The 12,517-nt window shown below is 42.7% G+C and overlaps 1 protein-coding gene across 1 annotated transcript in view; it reads right to left on the bottom strand.

Annotated features, from left to right (window-relative positions):
* TSPAN4 (tetraspanin 4) overlaps window positions 1-12,516 on the bottom strand; it is a 1,094,228-nt gene extending 1,081,712 nt beyond the window's left edge. Inside the window, exon 1 of the mRNA XM_040328525.1 lies at window positions 12,443-12,516. The gene's annotated coding sequence lies outside the window, so the exon portion shown is untranslated. The remainder of the gene's footprint in view (window positions 1-12,442) is intronic.
* Between the last annotated feature and the right edge of the window lies 1 nt (window position 12,517).

Below are 12,517 nucleotides of genomic sequence, written 5' to 3'. Positions count from 1 at the left end.
AGAAGGGATCTTTAAAGGAAAGGGATTGTAGATCAGAAATCCTTCTCCCTGATGTAATAGCTAAAAGGAAGGAAATCTTTAAGGAAATAAGTTTCAGGGAAGCTTCAAGCAAAGGCTCAAAAGGAGCCCTTGTTAGAGCATTTAACACCAATGATAGATCCTAAGGAGGCACATGTTTGACGATCCTGGGAGCATGTCTAGATCTGGCTGAAAGAAACCTTCGGACTAAAGGATATTCCGTTAGCTTTTTGTTTGAAAACACAGACAGGGCCGCAACCTGAACCCTAAGGGTGCTGACAGAGAGACCTTTATCCACTCCCTTGAACAAAAAATCCAATATACAGGGACTGGAAAGAATCTAAACTGGAATTCCTTTGCCAGGAATTAAAAGTTTTCCAAACTTTCCCATAGATTCTTCTAGTTACCAACTTGTGGCTGTCCAAAATAGTTTGAATAACTTTCTCTGAGCACCCTCTCAACTGTAAGATGCGCCGCTCAGCCTCCAGGCCATCAAATGGAAGGTCTGAGGGTTTGGATGCAATACTGGTCCCTGATGGAGTAGATTCTTTCCGATCTGGTAGGGGCCAGGGAAGATCCACAGAGGGTGTCTTCAGAGAGGAGAACCACTTCTGCCCGATCCTGAATAAATTTTCCGAACTACAAGAGGTAGGAGGGGAAAAGGAGGGAAGGCGTAGGCCAGAGCAAAATCCCACAGGAAGGGGAGAGCATCCGTCCCCAAGGACCCCGTCTCTCTCTCCAGTGAAAAAAATGCCAGCAGCTTTCTGCTGAAACTGGAGGCCAAATGATCCACCGCAATAAGGCCCCATCTTAGCACAATCTCCTGGAACGTGCCTTGATGTAACTCCCAACAGCTAGAACTGACGCTCACTCTGCTCAGATGGTCCGCCAGCGTATTCTCTGAACCCCTGATGTGGACTGCTCTGATTGAGGTGACATTGATTTTTGTCCAGGACAGAATCTGCTGTGATAACATTAGAAGTGACTCTGAACAAGTGCCCCCTTGCTTGTTCAGGTACGCCACCGTAGTGGCATTGTATGAAAAAACCAATAGGTCTTTTGAACCGACCCTCTCTTGCAGAGCCAAGAGAGCTTTCTCTACAGCTAGTAGTTCTCAGAAATTTGAGGAGCAACCTGCCTCCTCTGGCAACCAGGATCCCTGGGCATGCCAGCCCTGAGAGTGCGCACCCCAACCCAAGACTGGCTTCTGTAGTAACTTTTACTGGAGCATGTTGCGCCCAGTTCTTCCCTCCCTGCAGGTGTTCCCGCTGCTCTCACCAGGAGAGATTGAGAAAATCCTCTCTTGGAAGCTGAACTAGCTGATCTAGAGAATCCTTCCTGCGATCCCAATGGCGCACGAGAAACGCCTGAAGGGACCTGGAGTGCAATTGGGCCCAGGGCACCCCTGGGATGGCTGCATGATCCGTTGAAACGAGGTCTGTGGGAGTAATTTGAAGGCCTGCACGGCGAGAAGTTTCAAAATTTTCTCCTCTGGAAGAAAAATCTTCTGAGCAACAGAGTCTATTAGATAACCCAGAAAAAGTATGCTCTGGGAGGGTACCAAACAAGACTTTCGTTGGTTGACTTCCCCCCCCAGATTCTGAAAGGTCCACAAAACCAACTGCAGATCCCGGATAAGGAACTCTTTGTCTCGGGCAAAGATCAGAAAATCGTCCAGATATGGTACGATCGATACACTCTGTATCCGAAAAAAGGGCATGACTTCGGCTATGATCTTTGTAAAAATTCTGAGCGCTGCCGAGAGATCGAAAGGAAGGGCATTGAACTGCCAATGACTCGGCCCGTTGTCCACGAGAATCGCAAATTCTCATGAAGATAAGCGTCCTGAAGATCCAGGAAAACCATGAATACCTCTGGCCACAATAGAATCCTTACAGAATAAATGTTTTTCATCCAGAAAAACTGTAGAGAATATATTTGTTCGGGATGCTTAAATTGATGACCATCCGGAAGCCCCCTGGAGGCTTTTTAAACCAAAAAGACTTTGAATAAAATCCCGGAAATTTTGATTTTCCGGAACAGGGGATATGACCCCTTCTGTTTCACACATGGAAACTAGATTCAACATGGCTTGTCTTTCTCGGCAGGTGAGTAAGAAAAAGTCTCTGGGGGGGGGGGGGGGAAGACCTGTAACCCCTTTCCAACGTTTAAAGGATAAAGGAATTGTCGGAAATTTCTGTCCATTCTTTGACGAAATGGGACCACCTCCCCCCTACCCCTATCCTGGCGTCACTGGGGATTTTTGGAAGGGGCTTCTTCTGCTTATCTTTGTTAAAAGACCACTTTTTCTTCGCCTGCTGGTTCCAAAATTAACTTTGTTCTGAAAAAGGCTTCCTATTCTGTGGCTTATTCTTTTAAGAAGAAGGGAACCGTTTACTCTTCTCAGAGGAACAAGCTAGGACCTCCACCAAGGAGGAACTAAATAAGAGCTTGCCTTCAAAGGGAATGCCGCAGAGCTTGTTCTTGGAGATAAGGTCCTCCTCCCAAGACTTAAGCCAGATCGCTCGCCTGGCTGAATTAATAAGAGCAGAAGACCTAGCTGCAGCTTTCACAGAGGCTGCAGCTTCATCAGCCAAGAAGGCTACCGACTTGGCAATGAGTGGGAGGGATTCTCTAATTTTTTCTTTGGGGGTGTTGGATGAAAGGAGATCATCCAGACGCTGAACCCATACATCCAAATTCCTAGCCACACAGGTGGATGCTACAGCTGGACCCAAGGATAAAGCTGAAGCATCCCAGGACTTACGCAGCAAAGAGTTGGCCTTCCTGTTCATTTGATTTTTTAGAAACCTGTGACATGGGGGCATCTAGCTTAGGACATTTAAAGAAAGTCTCTTCAATTTCAGATTTAAAAAGGAAATCTTTTTTTATACCCTTTAGACTAGAACAACCTCCTCTCAGGTTCGTTCCATTCTGAAAGAATCGTATCTTTAACCGCTTAAAGACCGCCCACTGTATATATACACGTATACATGTCGGCAGAATGGCATGGACAGGCAATATCACGTACCTGTGATCGCAGGGATTCCCGCGGCAATCGAGTCGGACCACGGGTCCCGCGGACTCGATCGCCACGGGGATCCCCGCGATCGCTTTACTGAGGTATAGAGTGGGGAGATGCTTGTGTAAACAAGCATCTCCTTGCTCTGCCTAGTGAGAATGACACTGATCTCGGCTCAGTTTGGAGCGGAGATCAGTGTCATGTGACACAGAGCCCATCCCCCCTACAGTAAGAAACACTATGCAGGGAACACTTAACCCCTACAGCGCCACCTACTGGTTAACCCATTCACTGCCAGTGTCATCTTCACAGTAACCAGTGCAATTTTTATAGCTGTGAAAATGACAATGGTCCCAAAAATGTGTCAAAAGTGTCCGATGGGTCTGCCATAATGTCGCAAAAAAAATCAATGATCGCCGTCATTACTAGTAAAAAAATGTTTTTTTATAAAAATGCCATAAAACTATCCCCTATTTTGTAAACGCTATAACTTTTGCGCAAACAAATGAATAAACGCTTATTGCAGATTCAAAATTGTCGCTCTATTTTTGTTTATAGGGCAAAAAATAAAAAACGCAGAGGTGATCAAATGGCACCAAAAGAAAGCTCTATTTGTGGGAAAAAAAATACGTACATTTTGTTTGGGAGCCAAATCGCACGATCGTGCAATTGTCAGTTAAAGCCACGTAGTGCAGAATCGCAAAAAGTGGCCTGGTCTTTACCCACCCAAATGGTGAAGACCATGAAGTGGTTAAGTGACTGGTGAATCGGAAAAGTCCTAGACTTACGCCCTTGAAGACCCCTATACATTCTATCCTGCACAGATTGGATTTGCTGTGGCATCTCATTCTGTTCCGAGGCATAAATTGATTTTAAAAGTTCATCAAAATCCTCCGCTGGAAAAAGAAACTTAGGGTTACCCGCCTCCCCCACTGATGCGGAATCCCCATCAGATGAGGAGCTTGGATTCTCCCCTTCTTCCAGATCTGAGGTATAGTGTGAATCACTGAGCTCGGACCGAGGAGGAGGTCTAACTAAAGCTGAAGGCTCTTGAGTTCTGGGACCAGGGCCCATACACAAAAGGTCCCCTGCTGCATAATCACAGACAAGGGCTTACCTTGGGGGCAGTATGGGAACCGGAGGCTGCCGCTGGTTCCATCCGAGCGGGTGCTCCCTCCTCAGGCCTGTCCTCAAGCTCCATAGGTGAGTGGAGATCTGCCGGGAAAAAATAAGCTGCTGTCCCAGACAGCATGTCCTCAGTGTACTCCGCCGTGTTCCTTATGAACACCGCGCCGGAAAGTGCGTTACATGACTTCCGGTTCCAGCGCCATCTTGCCGCATCACTGGAAGTCCTCCGACGCCATTTTGGTACACCTCGGTGAAGCCGAGGAAGACAAGGCTTTCACCAGGCAGAGCTGGGGGAAAAAACCTGAAGGAAGTTGCCACCACTTACACAGGTAAGCAAGTACCTCCAAAAATAAAGAACCCTCCTGGATGAAAAAACAGGGACTGAACACACCCAGGACTTTGCCACAACCAGTACTGGATGTTACCAGAGCAGGGGGGTCCGCAACTACAGTTACCAGACCTAGGAAAAACAAACAAAAAACGTGTCGTGCTCCTGGAGGGTCTGAAAACACAAAACAACTGAGGGTCAGAGGAAAGGGAGGGGCCTTTTAAATTGTATCTGATTTGTGTTTCCTGTAGAGGGCAGAGCCAATCATCTCTCAATTAGCTGTCCTGGGAGGTGACGGAGGGAAAGCCTGCTTATCACAGGAAGCTTTTGTACCTGCTACCTGTCCCCCAGGTTACTATTATATATACACACACATACACACACACATATTTGAAATCAATTTTTGTTTTTGTTTTTTGCCAATAACATGGTGTGGGTGGATTTCTGATGATCGCAGGCTGTGTTCCCCATTTTAACCTGTGTCTTAGAATAACAGGGAGGTGAAGTCTCCATCAATCAAGATGTAATAACCCACCCACATCATACTTTTCAGGGTAGAGGAGATATCTGGGGTCTTATTGACCCCAGATGTCTACAAAAAGAGGACCTGCCATGACTTATTCCTATTACAAGGGATGTTTACATTTCTTGTAATAGGAATAAAAAAGTGATCACAAAAAATTTAAGGGGAGACTGTAAAAAAAAAAAAATTTGCATTCGCACCACACATGTCAGGTATCGCCACAAACGTTATAGCAAGATCAATAATTCTAGCACTAGACCTCCTCTGTAACTCTAAACTGGTAACTTGTACACAAATTTAAAGTGTCATCTATGGCGATTAAGTCCCGAAGTTTGGCAACATTCAACAAGTATGCGCAATTTTAAAAGCGTGTCACGTTAGGTATCCATTTATTCTGTGTAACATCATCTTCTATATTTTAACAAAAATGCATTAGAATTAATCAAAGTATATTTGTTCCAAAAAACATTGCATTTGAAAATTGCTGCGCAAATACCGCCTGACATAACAAATTGCAACGACTTAAATTTTATTCTCTAGGGTCTCTGCTAAAGAAAAAAAGTAATATAATATATATTGTTTGGGGTTCTAGCAAAAGAAATATGATTTTTACATGTAGGAGAGAAATGCCAGAATTGGTCTAGGTGCGACATACAATTCTGATTCTAGTACAGACAACCAACATATACTCAAACATTGAGAAAATAACATCATCTATTACATTTAGTGAACTATATTATGATTTAGACGTTAGGATTTAAAGTGTATGTAGACCCTAAAAATGAAATGTAAAGCGCTTCTTATATATTTGTTTGATAAAGGCAACACAACCTTGTTGATTCTGCCAGAACTCGTGAGCTTATATTTTCTTGTGCACAAGGAGGGCATATGAGGATAAGGGCAGGGAGGTTTGAGGATAGACCCGTGTCCTTTGTAATCCATCTTTATTGATGTAGGCAGGACGGGCAACACACTGCTCAGGATTTCAGTGCTAGAAAGCCATTTCCTGAAATGTCTAAAGCGTGCCGTACATACTCTTTAGAAATCGGTCTCACAGTAGTGCGACAAATGCCATCATTTGCAAATGATTAATGTTGTGTCCGTAAGGTGTATATGAATCTGTCGCAACTGTAATACAACTGTTAAATGTATCTCTTCTGCAAAATAAGTTTTACAGGCATCGGGAGGGTATTTGAAATGTATCAAACTAAGACATTTCTGTTGCAGAGAGGTCTCAAAGAATTTGAGACACAGATCAACAATGTACAACATGGAAAAGGTCCTATTCACCTCCACTGTCTGTCACCGATATGGGGACATTTCTTTGCTTATCTGTCCTACTCCCAACAATAGCACTATAGAGTTAAAGTGTCGCAAACCAGAACTACCTCGTGGCACTCATCGGTGGGAACATAAAAAATGCTGTACTGTATTCATACCGTTTAACTGCATACACACCTCCAGAAAAGTGTCACAAATGGCTTACTGAACAGTGCTCACTGCTGTCGGCTTGAGCTCAGCACACACACTACACTTTATGTGACACACACTTTATGTCAGGGTCGGGCCGTGCCGGATCGCGTCGCTCCGGCTGGTAATTGAGGCCGTGGCTTTGTGGCCTTCTGCAGGCCTATGCTTCCTTCTGTGATCTGACGCCATCTTGGGGTGGCCGTTGGTATGACAAGACAACCAGCAATGCTAATGGAGCTTCCCCTGTCTGTTTTCACTGCCATCTCCTTCCCTCTAATTAGAACCCCCAAACATTATATATATATTTTATTCTAACACCCTAGAGAATAAAATGGCGGTCAGTGAAATACTATGTCACACTGTATTTGCGCAGCGGTCTTACAAGCGCACTTTTTTGGGGAAAAAATGTTTTTTTAATTAAAATATAAGACACCAGTAAAGTTAGCCCAAGTTTTTTTATATTGTGAAAGATAATGTTACATCGAGTAAATTGATACCCAACATGTCACACTTCAAAATTGCATCCGCTCGTGGAATGGCGACAAACTTATATCCTTTAAAATCTCCATAAGCGACTATTAAAAAATTATACAGGTTGCATGTTTTGAGATACAGAGGAGATCTAGGACTAGAATTTTTGCTCTCACTCAACCAATCGCGGAGATACCTACACGTGTGGGTTGAACAGGGCTGTGGAGTCGGTAGACAAATGTTCCGACTCAGACTCCTCAGTTTTATGTACTTCCGACTCCGACTCCCCGACTCCGACTCCTCTGTATTAATATGCGAATGTATTTTATACATTCCTTGAGGGAAAGAAACGCAACCTACCACAGGACTACTGGCTGGGAAGCCAACAGTCTACTGTATTGCACAGTTTAAGCAAAAGACAAACACAATGAAAACAATCAAGTGGCTGGATAGTAGCAGCAGGCATAAACATCAGGAACAGGATCTTTACCAGTTCAAAAATACAAACCACATTATTTGGTTGTTTTAGAACAAAAACAAAGCTGATCTATAATGAACCAAAAACAAAATCTGTAAAACCTAGAAATGGTTTATATTAATCTTGAAATGTAGTTATAGGCTTAGCAAATGCAAATCAATTCAATGTAGAGTTCTAAGCAGGGCTGTGGAGTCGGAGTCGGGGGAAATTTTGGGTACCTGGAGTCGGAGTCGGCAAACAATGCACCGACTCCGACTCCTACTAAATTTAGATTGGAATAAAAAAAAAAAAAGCAAGTTTAAATGTCCCAATTCACAAAAAGTTATAATTAATGACTTCTCTACTGTAAGAATAAAGACCAATGCATGCAGGGATGAGGTTCTTTTAAGCCAGGGGTCCTCAAACTATGGCCCTCCAGTTGTTCAGGAACTACAATTCCCATCATGCCCTAGTCATGTCAGTGAATGTCAGAGTCTTGCAATGCCTCATGGGATGTGTAGTTCCGCAACAGCTGGAGGGCCGTAGTTTGAAGATCCCTGTTTTAAGCAATAGTGGTAACTCCGGATCATCTTCTTCAAATGAAGAATTACACTATGATTCCTTCTTAGACAAAATGGAAGTTGCTAAAGGAAAGAGACGTCGCATAAGCGTTAGAGAACCAGTAAGTGTCCAAATAAAAAAATTCCAACAGGAGTTTTATAAAGCACTAAAAGAAGTTGAAAAGTATGATCGCTCATCAAAACTTACTGTTGAAGAAGCCATCCTTGTTTATCCAGAGATCGTTAGTGATGTGGCCAGAATAGTTACTGCAATGCCACCCACCCAAGTCAGTGTCGAAAGATTATTTTCAGCCCTAAAAATAATAAAGTCTGACTTAACCTCCCTGGCGGTAAACCCGAGCGTGATTCGGGGTAGGTTTCCAATGTTAGGATCGGTAACCCCGAGTCACGCTCGGGCTGGACGTGCAGAGTGTGCAGTGGCGCGGCTTACCTTTCGCTGGATCCACAGGCAAGTTACTTACCTTGTCCCTGGATCCAGCGTTGCCACCCCGCTGTGTGAGCGAGCGGGACCTTCTCGCTCGATTCACAGTCTCCCCGTGTGCCGCCGATCTCCGTTCCCTGCGACGTTACGACGCACGGGAGCGGAGAACGGCGCCAAATTAAAAAAAGTAAACAAACACTTTACATACAGTATTACTGTAATCTTATAGATTACAGTACTGTATGTAAAAAATACCCCCCCCCCCCCTTGTCCCTAGTGGTCTGCCCAGTGTCCTACATGTACTTTTATATAATAAAAAATGTTCTTTCTGCCTAAAAACTGTAGATTGTCCAAAAGTGTCCCTTTATGTCAAAAATGGTTTTAGATCAGCTAGAAAACAGCGATAATAAATTACAATCACTTGCAGAATTGTGCGATAGCTATTTGTGGGGAAATTCGTCATAAAAAAAAAAAAATAATGACAGCGACAATTCTGCAACTGAGCAAATTTCAGTGATTTTGAGTTGATTACATTATTGAATAATTGTTATTATAATTATATTATTATTTGTTATAATTATTTATTATATTATAATTTATCATTTTGTTTTAAAAAAAAAAAAAAATCATACCCGGGATGCCTACAAGACTCTTGCTTGGTCAGATTTAAGTGAGTTATTTCTAAAAATTACAGGCCTACAGTATAAAACGCCAAATTTCCTTGCAAAATAATTGTACCGCTTTTGGTACGTAATTCCAGACAGAATCATACCGCCAGGGAGGTTAAGAGCCTCTATGAAAGAGGATCTGGCAGAGGCAATTCTCTTCCTTAGAACTCTACATTGAATTGATTTGCATTTGCTAAGCCTATAACTACATTTCAAGATTAATATAAACCATTTCTAGGTTTTACAGATTTTGTTTTTGGTTCATTATAGATAAGCTTTGTTTTTGTTCTAAAACAACCAAATAATGTGGTTTGTATTTTTGAACTGGTAAAGATCCTGTTCCTGATGTTTATGCCTGCTGCTACTATCCAGCCACTTGATTGTTTTCATTGTGTTTGTCTTTTGCTTAAACTGTGCAATACAGTAGACTGTTGGCTTCCCAGCCAGTAGTCCTGTGGTAGGTTGCGTTTCTTTCCCTCAAGGAATGTATAAAATACATTCGCATATTAATACAGAGGAGTCGGAGTCGGGGAGTCGGAGTCGGAAGTACATAAAACTGAGGAGTCGGAGTCGGAACATTTATCTACCGACTCCACAGCCCTGGTTCTAAGGAAGAGAATTGCCTCTGCCAGATCCTCTTTCATAGAGGCTCTTAAGTCAGCCTTTATTATTTTTAGGGCTGAAAATAATCTTTCGACACTGACTTGGGTGGGTGGCATTGCAGTAACTATTCTGGCCACATCACTAACGATCTCTGGATAAACAAGGATGGCTTCTTCAACAGTAAGTTTTGATGAGCGATCATACTTTTCAACTTCTTTTAGTGCTTTATAAAACTCCTGTTGGAATTTTTTTATTTGGACACTTACTGGTTCTCTAACATGCGTTCCCTGTAAAAGCAGAACACAACACTATGGAAAGTATAAGTATTGCAGCTCCTAATTGTGCGTTGTGTGCCATATAGTGAAGCACATGAAAAGCATGCTTCTTCACGGTCACTTAACGTGTTCGTTTTGCGGTTACGTGAGGCACTGCATGCATTGGTCTTTATTCTTACAGTAGAGAAATCATTAATCATAACTTTTTGTGACTTGGGACATTTAAACTTGCTTTTTTTTTTTTATTATTCCAATCTAAATTTATCAGGAGTCGAAGTCGGTGCATTGTTTGCCGACTCCGACTTCAGGTACCCAAAATTTCCCCCGACTCCGACTCCACAGCCCTGGGGTTGAACACCGTTTTCACACGCGGGTGCTACCCACGTATGGGCTCGCTTCTGCGCACGAGCTTGGTGGGATGGGGCGCGTTCCTGGCTCCTAACTTTTTTAGCTGGCTCCTAGATTCCAAGAAAATTTGTCAAGCCCTGCTTTATGTCAAGGCAAAGTACTCACTCTAGGTTTGAGGGGGGCATATGGTTAGGTTTAGTGCAGACACCTGCATGCTACACATAATCAAAGTTATCTAAATCTTAAAGCAGAGTTCCACCCAAAAGTGGAACTTATGCTTTAAGCACTCCGAGCTTGTCCCCTTACATGCCACACTTGTCATGCAATTTGTTTGGGGGGGAGTGGATATCTAGTTTTGACAGGTACTTCCTGTCCCACTTCCTGCTTCCTTCGCCTCGCCGCCTAGGCGACTCCTCCTCTCCCCTTCCCGATTTTCAATCTTCTGGGACATGCCCCCAGAAGATTGCCTGGCCAATAAGAGAGCGCAGCACAACCTGCGCATTCGCAGTGCATGCCCAGCTGTGAAGCCGGAAGCTGTCACAACCGGTGCCCACATTTGCAATGATGGCACCACGGAGAGGAGGGGGAGAGGAGCGAGAGTTCGAGCAGCTGCATCGCTGGACCATGGGACAGGTGAGTGTCCATTTATTAAAAGTCAGCAGCTACAATTTTTGTAGCTACTGACTTTTAATAAACTTACAAACGAGTGGAACTCCACTTTAAGTTGAACTTTCACTTTGGTTGAAAAACAAACATTGATGTGACCCCTCCCCCCCCAATGATTAGAAAAACCAAAGAACCTTTCCCAATAATTTTTCTATAAAATGTTACTATGGCCAGACACTGACAGACGGATACTCCCAAAACCACACTGATTTTAATACTCTGATATTATACTGATATTATACTGATATACTCTGAGGAAGGGGGTCTGTCCCCCGAAATGCGCAAACTTTTCCACTGTGTGACAATAGAGTCAACTGCCTTACCAGTTGGAGTGTTAGATATGACAAGCTTGATTTTATTTCTACTTTGCGAGTATAACACTGTTGGGTGCTTTCAATAAATGTTTTTTTTTTTGTGGTAATGCACTAGACATTGCGCACTCTTGTGTATATGTTTGCAGTGTTTGGGAGGACCGCCCAATGCAAGGAGGACTGCATTGATGAAACCATTGCCTACTATAGCCCTGTTGTTTGGGGAAGTCCTGGGATTGAGCGTCGGATTGTATTTTTGGATTGTCTTACCCTGATACTAATATTCTGATATAATACACTGACATTCTGGAAGAAGATGACAGAATAGTTGAAGTTCATTCCTACACCCCCCCCCCCCCTCTGTATATAGTGAGATGACAGTGCTGTGTGATGTCACCACCACTCCTGGTGTATAAGTGTATATACAGTATATAAACAGTATATGTGTATGGAGTATATACAGTATAGAGTGTGTGTGTGTGTGTGTATAAGAGGTGTATAGAGTATATAAAGCATATATAGATGTATTTAAAAGTATATATAGTAGATGGGTATAGGGTGTATATATTTTACACAGTGTGTGTATATATATATATATATTGTGTATAGGAGTATATAAAAGTTAGATGGATATAAAGTGCATGTATACACACACACGTATGTGTATATAGTAGATGTGAGTGGAGTGTATATATAGAGTATATAGTAGAGGTGTGTGTGTATGTGTATATATATATATATATATATATATATATATATATATATATATATATACCCACACATTTATACTATCTATATATATATATATATATATATATATACACACCCACACATTTATACTATATATATATATATATATATATATATATATATATATATATATATATATATATATATATATATATATATATATATAATATCTCTATCTAGTAGATGGATATGGTAGTCGGTGTCTATGTCGGGCACAACACGGTGGTGTGAGGAGAGCTCGCTCGCTGTGTGTGAACTTGTTGCTCGGTGTAGGATGGGACAACGACAGACATATCACACACAGCACAGACATGATACAGAGAGGACACATACATGACATAGAGAGGTCACAGACATGACAGGACAGCGGAGGAGAGGTCGGCGTGGACGGAGAAGAAGTACCTGGCGGCAGTTGTCTGTCTCCTCACTCCCTGCGCTCCTCTGCTCATCCCCTCACTCACAGCTGCCCTCGCTGTC

The sequence above is a fragment of the Rana temporaria genome, chromosome 11, assembly GCF_905171775.1.
Source record: "Rana temporaria chromosome 11, aRanTem1.1, whole genome shotgun sequence".
In the NCBI taxonomy this organism is placed as follows: Eukaryota; Metazoa; Chordata; class Amphibia; order Anura; family Ranidae; genus Rana; species Rana temporaria.
The sequence above is the reverse complement of the archived record's forward strand: the minus strand, read 5'-3'. Positions and strand labels throughout refer to the sequence as shown.